Source organism: Carassius gibelio, chromosome B22, assembly GCF_023724105.1.
Source record: "Carassius gibelio isolate Cgi1373 ecotype wild population from Czech Republic chromosome B22, carGib1.2-hapl.c, whole genome shotgun sequence".
Lineage (NCBI taxonomy): Eukaryota > Metazoa > Chordata > Actinopteri > Cypriniformes > Cyprinidae > Carassius > Carassius gibelio.
Window position 1 is genome coordinate 44,620,098 of NC_068417.1, and position 12,500 is coordinate 44,632,597.

Genomic DNA, 12,500 nt, shown 5'->3' on the forward strand with positions numbered 1-12,500 from the left:
AATGTACTGGCGATAAGATTGGCTGTTCTTTAAATAGCCCTCTCTTCAATCAATCAATCAATCACCTTTATTTATATAGTGCTTTAAACAAAATACATTGCGTCAAAGCACTGAACAACATTCATTTGGAAAACAGTGTCTCAATAATGCAAAATGATAGTTAAAGGCAGTTCATCATTGAATTCAGCTATGTCATCTCTGTTCAGTTGAAATAGTGTCTGTTTTTATTTGCAATCAAGTCAATGATATCGCTGTAGATGAAGTGACCCCAACTAAGCAAGCCAGAGGCGACAGCGGCAAGGAACCGAAACTCCATCGGTGACAGAATGGAGAAAAAAACCTTGGGAGAAACCAGGCTCAGTTGGGGGGTCAGTTCTCCTCTGACCAGACGAAAACCAGTAGTTCAATTCCAGGCTGCAGCAAAGTCAGATTGTGCAGAAGAATCATCTGTTTCCTGTGGTCTTGTCCTGGTGCTCCTCTGAGACAAGGTCTTTACAGGGGATCTGTATCTGGGGCTCTAGTTGTCCTGGTCTCCGCTGTCTTTCAGGGCAGTAGAGGTCCTTTCTAGGTGCTGATCCACCATCTGGTCTGGATACGTACTGGATCCGGGTGACTGCAGTGACCCTCTGATCTGGACACAGACTGGATCTCGTGGCCACGGTGACCTCGGAACAAGAGAGAAACAGACAAATATTAGTGTAGATGCCATTCTTCTAATGATGTAGAAAGTACGGTGTTATGTGAAGTGTTTCCGGTTCCGGTTTACCTAATTAATGCAGCCTAAAAATCCTTTAACGGATTTGGATATTAAAAGCATATTAGTATGTTATGTGTATGCCAGGTTAAAGAGATGGGTCTTTAATCTAGATTTAAACTGCAAGAGTGTGTCTGCCTCCCGAACAATGTTAGGTAGGTTATTCCAGAGTTTAGGCGCCAAATAGGAAAAGGATCTGCCGCCCGCAGTTGATTTTGATATTCTAGGTATTATCAAATTGCCTGAGTTTTGAGAACGTAGCGGATGTAGAGGAGTATAATGTAAAAGGAGCTCATTCAAATACCGAGGTGCTAAACCATTCAGGGCTTTATAAGTAATAAGCAATATTTTAAAATCTATACGATGTTTGATAGGGAGCCAGTGCAGTGTGGACAGGACCGGGCTAATATGGTCATACTTCCTGGTTCTAGTAAGAACTCTTGCTGCTGCATTTTGGACTAGCTGTAGTTTGTTTACCAAGCGTGCAGAACAACCACCCTATAAAGCATTACAATAGTCTAACCTTGAAGTCATAAATGCATGGATTAACATTTCTGCATTTGACATTGAGAGCATAGGCCGTAATTTAGATATATATTTGAGATGGAAAAATGCAGTTTTACAAATGCTAGAAACGTGTCTTTCTAAGGAAAGATTGCGATCAAGTAGCACACCTAGGTTCCTAACTGATGACGAAGAATTGACAGAGCAACCATCAAGTCTTAGACAGTGTTCTAGGTTATTACAAGCAGAGTTTTTAGGCCCTATGATTAACACCTCTGTTTTTTCTGAATTTAGCAGTAAGAAATTACTCGTCATCCAATTTTTTATATCGACTATGCATTCCATTCGTTTTTCAAATTGGTGTGTTTCACCAGGCTGCGAGGAAATATAGAGCTGCGTATCATCAGCATAACAGTGAAAGCTAACACCATGTTTCCTGATGATATCTCCCAAGGGTAACATATAAAGCGTGAAGAGTAGCGGCCCTAGTACTGAGCCTTGAGGTACTCCATACTGCACTTGTGATCGATATGATACATCTTCATTCACTGCTACGAACTGATGGCGGTCATATAAGTACGATTTAAACCATGCTAATGCACTTCCACTGATGCCAACAAAGTGTTCAAGTCTATGCAAAAGAATGTTGTGGTCAATTGTGTCAAACGCAGCACTAAGATCCAATAAAACTAATAGAGAGATACACCCACGATCAGATGATAAGAGCAGATCATTTGTAACTCTAAGGAGAGCAGTCTCAGTACTATGATACGGTCTAAATCCTGACTGGAAATCCTCACATATACCATTATTCTCTAAGAAGGAATATAATTGTGAGGATACCACCTTTTCTAGTATCTTGGACAGAAAAGGGAGATTCGAGATTGGTCTATAACTAACAAGTTCTCTGGGGTCAAGTTGTGGCTTTTTTATGAGAGGCTTAATAACAGCCAGTTTGAAGGTTTTGGGGACATATCCTAATGACAATGAGGAATTAATAATAGTCAGAAGAGGACCTATGACTTCTGGAAGCACCTCTTTTAAGAGTCTAACATACATGTTGTTGGTTTAAATGATTTAACAAGTTTATACAATTCTTCCTCTCCTATAGTAGAGAATGAGTGGAACTGTTCCTCAGGGGGTCTATAGTGCACTGTCTGATGTGATACGGTAGCTGACGGCTGAATGGTTGCAATTTTATCTCTAATAGTATTGATTTTAGAAGTAAAGTAGTTCATAAAGTCATTACTGTTGTGGTGTTGGGAAATGTCAACACTTGTTGAGGCTTTATTTTTCGTTAATTTAGCCACTGTATTGAATAAATACCTGGGGTTATGTTTGTTTTCTTCTAAAAGAGAAGAAAAGTAATCAGATCTAGCAGGTTTTAATGCTTTTCTATAGGATATGCTACTTTCCCGCCAAGCAATACGAAATACCTCTAGTTTTGTTTTCCTCCAGCTGCGCTCCATTTTTCGGGCTGCTCTCTTTAGGGTGCGAGTATGCTCATTATACCATGGTGTCAAACTGTTTTCCTTAACCTTCCTTAAGCGTAAAGGAGCAACTGTATTTAAAGTGCTAGAAAAGAGAGAGTCCATAGTTTCTGTTACATCATCAAGTTGTTCTGAGGTTTTGGATATGCTAAGGAATTTGGATACATCAGGAAGATAACTTAAAAAGCAGTCTTTTGTGGTAGAAGTGATGGTTCTTCGATACTTGTAACAAGAAGTAGAATTTACAATTTTGGCTATATGAAGTTTACACAGAACTAAATAATGATCTGAGATATCATCACTTGGCTGAATAATTTCAACACTATCAACATCAATTCCATGTGACAGTATTAAATCTAGAGTATGATTTCGACAATGAGTAGGTCCTGAAACATGTTGTCTAACACCAATAGAGTTCAGAATGTCTATAAATGCTGATCCCAATGCGTCTTTTTCATTATCGACATGGATATTAAAATCACCAACTATTAAGACTTTATCTGCAGCCAGAACTAACTCGGATGTAAAATCACCAAACTCTTTAATAAAGTCTGTATGGTGCCCTGGTGGTCTGTATACAGTAGCCAGTACAAACATAACAGGGGATTTATCATTAACATTGGTTTCTCTGGATAATGTTATATGAAGCACCATTACTTCAAACGAGTTATACTTGAAGCCTGCCCTCTGAGAAATCCTAAAAACGTTGTTATAAATTGAAGCAACTCCTCCCCCTTTGCCTTTTAAACGCGGCTCATGTTTATAACAGTAATCTTGGGGGGTGGACTCATTTAAAATAATGTAATCATCAGGTTTTAGCCAAGTTTCTGTCAAACAGAGCACATCTATATTATGATCAGTTATCATATTATTTACAAAAAGTGTTTTCGTAGAAATGGATCTGATAATCAATAAGCCAATCTTTATCATTTGTTTATCCATGTTGCATTTGTTTTTTTATTTGTTGAACCTCAATTAAATTGTTAACCTTAACTTGGTTTGGACATTTTTTGTATTTTCTAGTTCGGGGAACAGACACAGTCTCTATAGTGTGATATCTAGGTGAAAGAGTCTCTATGTGCTGAGAATTAACTGACCTCTGTGACGGGAGGCAGCTAGCAGACGGTCGGTTTAGCCAGTCTGTCTGCTTCCTGACCTGGGCCCCAGTTAGTCAAGTATAAACACTAAGACTATTTGCCATATTTCTAGACAGAAGAGCAGCACCACTTCTTCAGCAGCACTCTTTGCAGCAGACTTCGCTTACGGCCATACCAACCTGGCTATGCCCGATCTCGTCTGATCTCGGAAGCTAAGCAGGTTTGGGCCTGGTTAGTACTTGGATGGGAGACCGCCTGGGAATACCAGGTGCTGTAAGCTTTTTGGAAATTTTTCACTTAGTATATAATAATTTTGCCAAAAAATAGAGTCAATGCCGATCTCTGAATATTAGCAGGTTTGGGCCTGGTTAGTACATGGATGGGAGACTGCCTGGGAATACCAGGTGCTGTAAGCTTTTTGGACATTTTTCACTTAGTATATAATAATTTTGCCAAAAAATAGAGTCAATGCCGATCTCTGAATATTTGCAGGTTTGGGCCTGGTTAGTACATGGATGGGAGACTGCCTGGGAATACCAGGTGCTTTAATCTTTTTGGAAAATTTCACGAATTATATAATAATCTTTCATAAAAAAAAAAAAAAAAAAAAAGTCAATGCCCGATCTCTGAATCTTAGCAGGTTTAGGTCTGGTTAGTACTTTTATGAGAGACTGCCTAGGAATACCAGGTGCTTTAAGCTTTTGGGTTTTCTTTCCTACTTATATAATGTACTGGCGATAAGATTGGCTGTTCTTTAAATAGCCCTCTCTTCAATCAATCAATCAATCACCTTTATTTATATAGTGCTTTAAACAAAATACATTGCGTCAAAGCACTGAACAACATTCATTTGGAAAACAGTGTCTCAATAATGCAAAATGATAGTTAAAGGCAGTTCATCATTGAATTCAGCTATGTCATCTCTGTTCAGTTGAAATAGTGTCTGTTTTTATTTGCAATCAAGTCAATGATATCGCTGTAGATGAAGTGACCCCAACTAAGCAAGCCAGAGGCGACAGCGGCAAGGAACTGAAACTCCATCGGTGACAGAATGGAGAAAAAAACATTGGGAGAAACCAGGCTCAGTTGGGGGGTCAGTTCTCCTCTGACCAGACGAAAACCAGTAGTTCAATTCCAGGCTGCAGCAAAGTCAGATTGTGCAGAAGAATCATCTGTTTCCTGTGGTCTTGTCCTGGTGTTCCTCTGAGACAAGGTCTTTACAGGGGATCTGTATCTGGGGCTCTAGTTGTCCTGGTCTCCGCTGTCTTTCAGGGCAGTAGAGGTCCTTTCTAGGTGCTGATCCACCATCTGGTCTGGATACGTACTGGATCCGGGTGACTGCAGTGACCCTCTGATCTGGACACAGACTGGATCTCGTGGCCACGGTGACCTCGGAACAAGAGAGAAACAGACAAATATTAGCGTAGATGCCATTCTTCTAATGATGTAGAAAGTACGGTGTTATGTGAAGTGTTTGCGGTTCCGGTTTACCTAATTAATGCAGCCTAAAAATCCTTTAACGGATTTGGATATTAAAAGCATATTAGTATGTTATGTGTATGCCAGGTTAAAGAGATGGGTCTTTAATCTAGATTTAAACTGCAAGAGTGTGTCTGCCTCCCGAACAATGTTAGGTGGGTTATTCCAGAGTTTAGGCGCCAAATAGGAAAAGGATCTGCCGCCCGCAGTTGATTTTGATATTCTAGGTATTATCAAATTGCCTGAGTTTTGAGAACGTAGCGGACGTAGAGGAGTATAATGTAAAAGGAGCTCATTCAAATACTGAGGTGCTAAACCATTCAGGGCTTTATAAGTAATAAGCAATATTTTTAAATCTATACGATGTTTGATAGGGAGCCAGTGCAGTGTGGACAGGACCGGGCTAATATGGTCATACTTCCTGGTTCTAGTAAGAACTCTTGCTGCTGCATTTTGGACTAGCTGTAGTTTGTTTACCAAGCGTGCAGAACAACCACCCAATAAAGCATTACAATAGTCTAACCTTGAAGTCATAAATGCATGGATTAACATTTCTGCATTTGACATTGAGAGCATAGGCCGTAATTTAGATATATTTTTGAGATGGAAAAATGCAGTTTTACAAATGCTAGAAACGTGTCTTTCTAAGGAAAGATTGCGATCAAGTAGCACACCTAGGTTCCTAACTGATGACGAAGAATTGACAGAGCAACCATCAAGTCTTAGACAGTGTTCTAGGTTATTACAAGCAGAGTTTTTAGGCCCTATGATTAACACCTCTGTTTTTTCTGAATTTAGCAGTAAGAAATTACTCGTCATCCAATTTTTTATATCGACTATGCATTCCATTAGTTTTTCAAATTGGTGTGTTTCACCAGGCTGCGAGGAAATATAGAGCTGCGTATCATCAGCATAACAGTGAAAGCTAACACCATGTTTCCTGATGATATCTCCCAAGGGTAGCATATAAAGCGTGAAGAGTAGCGGCCCTAGTACTGAGCCTTGAGGTACTCCATACTGCACTTGTGATCGATATGATACATCTTCATTCACTGCTACGAACTGATGGCGGTCATATAAGTACGATTTAAACCATGCTAATGCACTTCCACTGATGCCAACAAAGTGTTCAAGTCTATGCAAAAGAATGTTGTGGTCAATTGTGTCAAACGCAGCACTAAGATCCAATAAAACTAATAGAGAGATACACCCACGATCAGATGATAAGAGCAGATCATTTGTAACTCTAAGGAGAGCAGTCTCAGTACTATGATACGGTCTAAATCCTGACTGGAAATCCTCACATATACCATTATTCTCTAAGAAGGAATATAATTGTGAGGATACCACCTTTTCTAGTATCTTGGACAGAAAAGGGAGATTCGAGATTGGTCTATAACTAACAAGTTCTCTGGGGTCAAGTTGTGGCTTTTTTATGAGAGGCTTAATAACAGCCAGTTTGAAGGTTTTGGGGACATATCCTAATGACAATGAGGAATTAATAATAGTCAGAAGAGGACCTATGACTTCTGGAAGCACCTCTTTTAAGAGCTTAGATGGTAAAGGGTCTAACATACATGTTGTTGGTTTAAATGATTTAACAAGTTTATACAATTCTTCCTCTCCTATAGTAGAGAATGAGTGGAACTGTTCCTCAGGGGGTCTATAGTGCACTGTCTGATGTGATACGGTAGCTGACGGCTGAATGGTTGCAATTTTATCTCTAATAGTATCGATTTTAGAAGTAAAGTAGTTCATAAAGTCATTACTGTTGTGGTGTTGGGAAATGTCAACACTTGTTGATGCTTTATTTTTCGTTAATTTAGCCACTGTATTGAATAAATACCTGGGGTTATGTTTGTTTTCTTCTAAAAGAGAAGAAAAGTAATCAGATCTAGCAGGTTTTAATGCTTTTCTATAGGATATGCTACTTTCCCGCCAAGCAATACGAAATACCTCTAGTTTAGTTTTCCTCCAGCTGCGCTCCATTTTTCGGGCTGCTCTCTTTAGGGTGCGAGTATGCTCATTATACCATGGTGTCAAACTGTTTTCCTTAACCTTCCTTAAGCGTAAAGGAGCAACTGTATTTAAAGTGCTAGAAAAGAGAGAGTCCATAGTTTCTGTTACATCATCAAGTTGTTCTGAGGTTTTGGATATGCTAAGGAATTTGGATACATCAGGAAGATAACTTAAAAAGCAGTCTTTTGTGGTAGAAGTGATGGTTCTTCGATACTTGTAACAAGAAGTAGAATTTACAATTTTGGCTATATGAAGTTTACACAGAACTAAATAATGATCTGAGATATCATCACTTGGCTGAATAATTTCAACACTATCAACATCAATTTCATGTGACAGTATTAAATCTAGAGTATGATTTCGACAATGAGTAGGTCCTGAAACATGTTGTCTAACACCAATAGAGTTCAGAATGTCTATAAATGCTGATCCCAATGCGTCTTTTTCATTATCGACATGGATATTAAAATCACCAACTATTAAGACTTTATCTGCAGCCAGAACTAACTCGGATGTAAAATCACCAAACTCTTTAATAAAGTCTGTATGGTGCCCTGGTGGCCTGTATACAGTAGCCAGTACAAACATAACAGGGGATTTATCATTAACATTGGTTTCTCTGGATAATGTTATATGAAGCACCATTACTTCAAACGAGTTATACTTGAAGCCTGCCCTCTGAGAAATCCTAAAAACGTTGTTATAAATTGAAGCAACTCCTCCCCCTTTGCCTTTTAAACGCGGCTCATGTTTATAACAGTAATCTTGGGGGGTGGACTCATTTAAAATAATGTAATCATCAGGTTTTAGCCAAGTTTCTGTCAAACAGAGCACATCTATATTATGATCAGTTATCATATTATTTTCAAAAAGTGTTTTCGTAGAAATGGATCTGATAATCAATAAGCCAATCTTTATCATTTGTTTATCCATATTGCATTTGTTTTTTTATTTGTTGAACCTCAATTAAATTGTTAACCTTAACTTGGTTTGGACATTTTTTGTATTTTCTAGTTCGGGGAACAGACACAGTCTCTATAGTGTGATATCTAGGTGAAAGAGTCTCTATGTGCTGAGAATTAACTGACCTCTGTGACGGGAGTGAACTAGCAGACGGTCGGTTTAGCCAGTCTGTCTGCTTCCTGACCTGGGCCCCAGTTAGTCAAGTATAAACACTAAGACTATTTGCCATATTTCTAGACAGAAGAGCAGCACCACTTCTTCAGCAGCACTCTTTGCAGCAGACTTCGCTTACGGCCATACCAACCTGGCTATGCCCGATCTCGTCTGATCTCGGAAGCTAAGCAGGTTTGGGCCTGGTTAGTACTTGGATGGGAGACCGCCTGGGAATACCAGGTGCTGTAAGCTTTTTGGACATTTTTCACTTAGTATATAATAATTTTGCCAAAAAATAGAGTCAATGCCCGATCTCTGAATATTAGCAGGTTTGGGCCTGGTTAGTACATGGATGGGAGACTGCCTGGGAATACCAGGTGCTGTAAGCTTTTGGACATTTTTCACTTAGTATATAATAATTTTGCCAAAAATAGAGTCAATGCCCGATCTCTGAATCTTAGCAGGTTTAGGTCTGGTTAGTACTTTGATGAGAGACTGCCTAGGAATACCAGGTGCTTTAAGCTTTTGGGTTTTCTTTCCTACTTATATAATGTACTGGCGATAAGATTGGCTGGTCTTTAAATAGCCCTCTCTTTGCAGCAGACTTCGCTTACGGCCATACCAACCTGGCTATGCCTGATCTCGTCTGATCTCGGAAGCTAAGCAGGTTTGGGCCTGGTTATTACTTGGATGGGAGACCGCCTGGGAATACCAGGTGCTGTAAGCTTTTTTGACATTTTTCACTTAGTATATAATAATTTTGCCAAAAAATAGAGTCAATGCCCGATCTCTGAATATTAGCAGGTTTGGGCCTGCTTAGTACATGGATGGGAGACTGCCTGGGAATACCAGGTGCTTTAATCTTTTTGGAAAATTTCACGAATTATATAATAATCTTTCATTAAAAAAAAAAAAAAGAGTCAATGCCCGATCTCTGAATCTTAGCAGGTTTAGGTCTGGTTAGTACTTTGATGAGAGACTGCCTAGGAATACCAGGTGCTTTAAGCTTTTGGGTTTTCTTTCCTACTTATATAATGTACTGGCGATAAGATTGGCTGATCTTTAAATAGCCCTCTCTTTGCAGCAGACTTCGCTTACGGCCATACCAACCTGGCTATGCCCGATCTCGTCTGATCTTGGAAGCTAAGCAGGTTTGGGCCTGGTTAGTACTTGAATGGGAGACCGCCTGGGAATACCTGGTGCTGTAAGCTTTTTGGAAATTTTTCACTTAGAATATAATAATTTTGCCAAAAAATAGAGTCAATGCCGATCTCTGAATATTAGCAGGTCTGGGCCTGGTTAGTACTTGGATGGGAGACCGCCTGGGAATACCAGGTGCTGTAAGCTTTTTGGACATTTTTCACTTAGTATATAATAATTTTGCCAAAAAATAGAGTCAATGCCCGATCTCTGAATCTTAGCAGGATTAGGTCTGGTTAGTACTTTGATGAGAGACTGCCTAGGAATACCAGGTGCTTTAAGCTTTTGGGTTTTCTTTCCTACTTATATAATGTACTGGCAATAAGATTGGCTGGTCTTTAAATAGCCCTCTCTTTGCAGCAGACTTTGCAGGAGACTTCGTTTACGGCCATACCAACCAGGCTATGCCCGATCTCGTCTGATCTCGGAAGCTAAGCAGGTTTGGGCCTGGTTAGTACTTGGATGGGAGACCGCCTGGGAATACCAGGTGCTGTAAGCTTTTTGGACATTTTTCACTTAGTATATAATAATTTTGCCAAAAAATAGAGTCAATGCTCGATCTCTGAATCTTAGCAGGTTTAGGTCTGGTTAGTACTTTTATGAGAGACTGCCTAGGAATACCAGGTGCTTTAAGCTTTTGGGTTTTCTTTCCTACTTATATAATGTACTGGCGATAAGATTGGCTTGTCTTTAAATAGCCCTCTCTTTGCAGCAGACTTCGCTTACTTCCATACCAACCTGGCTATGTCCGATCTCGTCTGATCTCGGAAGCTAAGAAGTTTTGGGCCTGGTTAGTACTTGGATGGGAGACCGCCTGGGAATACCAGGTGCTGTAAGCTTTTTGGACATTTTTCACTAAGTATATAATAATTTTGCCAAAAAATAGAGTCAGTGCCTGATCTCTGAATATTAGCAGGTTTGGGCCTGTTTAGTACATGGATGGGAGACTGCCTGGGAATATACTGCCTTTAATTATAATTTTGCATTATTGAGACACTGTTTTCCTAATGAATGTTGTTCAGTGCTTTGACGCAATGTATTTTGTTTAAAGCACTATATAAATAAATGTGATTGATTGATTGATTGAATACCAGGTGCTGTAAGCTTTTTGGACATTTTTCACTTAGTATATAATAATTTTGCCCAAAAAAAGTCAATGCCCGATCTCTGAATATTAGCAGGTTTGCACCTGGTTAGTACATGGATGGGAGACTGCCTGGGAATACCAGGTGCTTTAATCTTTTTGGAAAATTTCACGAATTATATAATAATCTTTCATTAAAAAAAAAAAAAAGAGTCAATGCCCGATCTCTGAATCTTAACAGGTTTAGGTCTGGTTAGTACTTTTATGAGAGACTGCCTAGGAATACCAGGTGCTTTAAGCTTTTGGGTTTTCTTTCCTACTTATATAATGTACTGGCAATAAGATTGGCTGTTCTTTAAATAGCCCTCTCTTTGCAGCAGACTTCGCTTACGGCCATACCAACCTGGCTATGACCGATCTCGTCTGATCTCGGAAGCTAAGCAGGTTTGGGCCTGGTTAGTACTTGGATGGGAGACCGCCTGGGAATACCAGGTGCTGTAAGCTTTTTGGAAATTTTTCACTTAGTATATAATAATTTTGCCAAAAGATAGAGTCAATGCCGATCTCTGAATATTAGCAGGTTTGGGCCTGGTTAGTACATGGATGGGAGACTGCCTGGGAATACCAGGTGCTGTAAGCTTTTTGGACATTTTTCACTTAGTATATAATAATTTTGCCAAAAAATAGAGTCAATGCCGATCTCTGAATATTTGCAGGTTTGGGCCTGGTTAGTACATGGATGGGAGACTGCCTGGGAATACCAGGTGCTTTAATCTTTTTGGAAAATTTCACGAATTATATAATAATCTTTCATTAAAAAAAAAAAAAAAAAAAAGAGTCAATGCCTGATCTCTGAATCTTAGCAGGTTTAGGTCTGGTTAGTACTTTGATGAGAGACTGCCTAGGAATACCAGGTGCTTTAAGCTTTTGGGCTTTCTTTCCTACTTATATAATGTACTGGCGATAAGAATGGCTGGTCTTTAAATAGCCCTCTCTTTGCAGCAGACTTCGCTTGTGGCCATACCAACCTGGCTATGCCCGATCTCGTCTGATCTCAGAAGCTAAGCAGGTTTGTGCCTGGTTAGTACTTGGATGGCAGACCGCCTGGGAATACCAGGTGCTGTAACCTTTTTGGACATTTTTCACTTAGTATATAATAATTTTGCCAAAAAATAGAGTCAATGCCGATCTCTGAATATTTGCAGGTTTGGGCCTGGTTAGTACATGGATGGGAGACTGCCTGGGAATACCAGGTGCTTTAATCTTTTTGGAAAATTTCACGAATTATATAATAATCTTTCATTAAAAAAAAAAAAAAAAAAAAGAGTCAATGCCTGATCTCTGAATCTTAGCAGGTTTAGGTCTGGTTAGTACTTTGATGAGAGACTGCCTAGGAATACCAGGTGCTTTAAGCTTTTGGGCTTTCTTTCCTACTTATATAATGTACTGGCGATAAGAATGGCTGGTCTTTAAATAGCCCTCTCTTTGCAGCAGACTTCGCTTGCGGCCATACCAACCTGGCTATGCCCGATCTCGTCTGATCTCAGAAGCTAAGCAGGTTTGTGCCTGGTTAGTACTTGGATGGCAGACCGCCTGGGAATACCAGGTGCTGTAACCTTTTTGGACATTTTTCACTTAGTATATAATAATTTTGCCAAAAAATAGAGTCAATGCCCGATCTCTGAATATTTGCAGGTTTGGGCCTGGTTAGTACATGGATGGGAGACTGCCTGGGAATACCAGGTGCTTTAATCTTT

At 39.6% G+C, this 12,500-nt stretch overlaps 6 non-coding genes and 3 pseudogenes across 6 annotated transcripts; all 9 read left to right on the plus strand.

Moving 5' to 3' along the window:
* Positions 1–4,006: 4,006 nt before the first annotated feature.
* LOC127998398 (5S ribosomal RNA) lies at positions 4,007–4,125 on the plus strand. Its single transcript, XR_008171239.1, has one exon. It is a non-coding gene; the product is annotated as a 5S ribosomal RNA (ribosomal RNA).
* Positions 4,126–8,592: 4,467 nt separating this feature from the next.
* On the plus strand, positions 8,593–8,711 carry LOC127998410 (5S ribosomal RNA). Its single transcript, XR_008171250.1, has one exon. It is a non-coding gene; the product is annotated as a 5S ribosomal RNA (ribosomal RNA).
* Positions 8,712–9,067: 356 nt separating this feature from the next.
* Positions 9,068–9,186, plus strand: LOC128002836 (5S ribosomal RNA). Its single transcript, XR_008175572.1, has one exon. It is a non-coding gene; the product is annotated as a 5S ribosomal RNA (ribosomal RNA).
* A 365-nt stretch (positions 9,187–9,551) lies between these two features.
* On the plus strand, positions 9,552–9,670 carry LOC128000009 (5S ribosomal RNA). Its single transcript, XR_008172809.1, has one exon. It is a non-coding gene; the product is annotated as a 5S ribosomal RNA (ribosomal RNA).
* A 369-nt stretch (positions 9,671–10,039) lies between these two features.
* LOC127999979 (5S ribosomal RNA) lies at positions 10,040–10,158 on the plus strand. Its single transcript, XR_008172781.1, has one exon. It is a non-coding gene; the product is annotated as a 5S ribosomal RNA (ribosomal RNA).
* A 221-nt stretch (positions 10,159–10,379) lies between these two features.
* On the plus strand, positions 10,380–10,498 carry LOC128006757 (uncharacterized; annotated as a pseudogene).
* A 630-nt stretch (positions 10,499–11,128) lies between these two features.
* LOC127998663 (5S ribosomal RNA) lies at positions 11,129–11,247 on the plus strand. The gene has a single exon (XR_008171497.1). It is a non-coding gene; the product is annotated as a 5S ribosomal RNA (ribosomal RNA).
* A 506-nt stretch (positions 11,248–11,753) lies between these two features.
* Positions 11,754–11,872, plus strand: LOC128006910 (uncharacterized; annotated as a pseudogene).
* A 370-nt stretch (positions 11,873–12,242) lies between these two features.
* On the plus strand, positions 12,243–12,361 carry LOC128006794 (uncharacterized; annotated as a pseudogene).
* Positions 12,362–12,500: the final 139 nt, after the last annotated feature.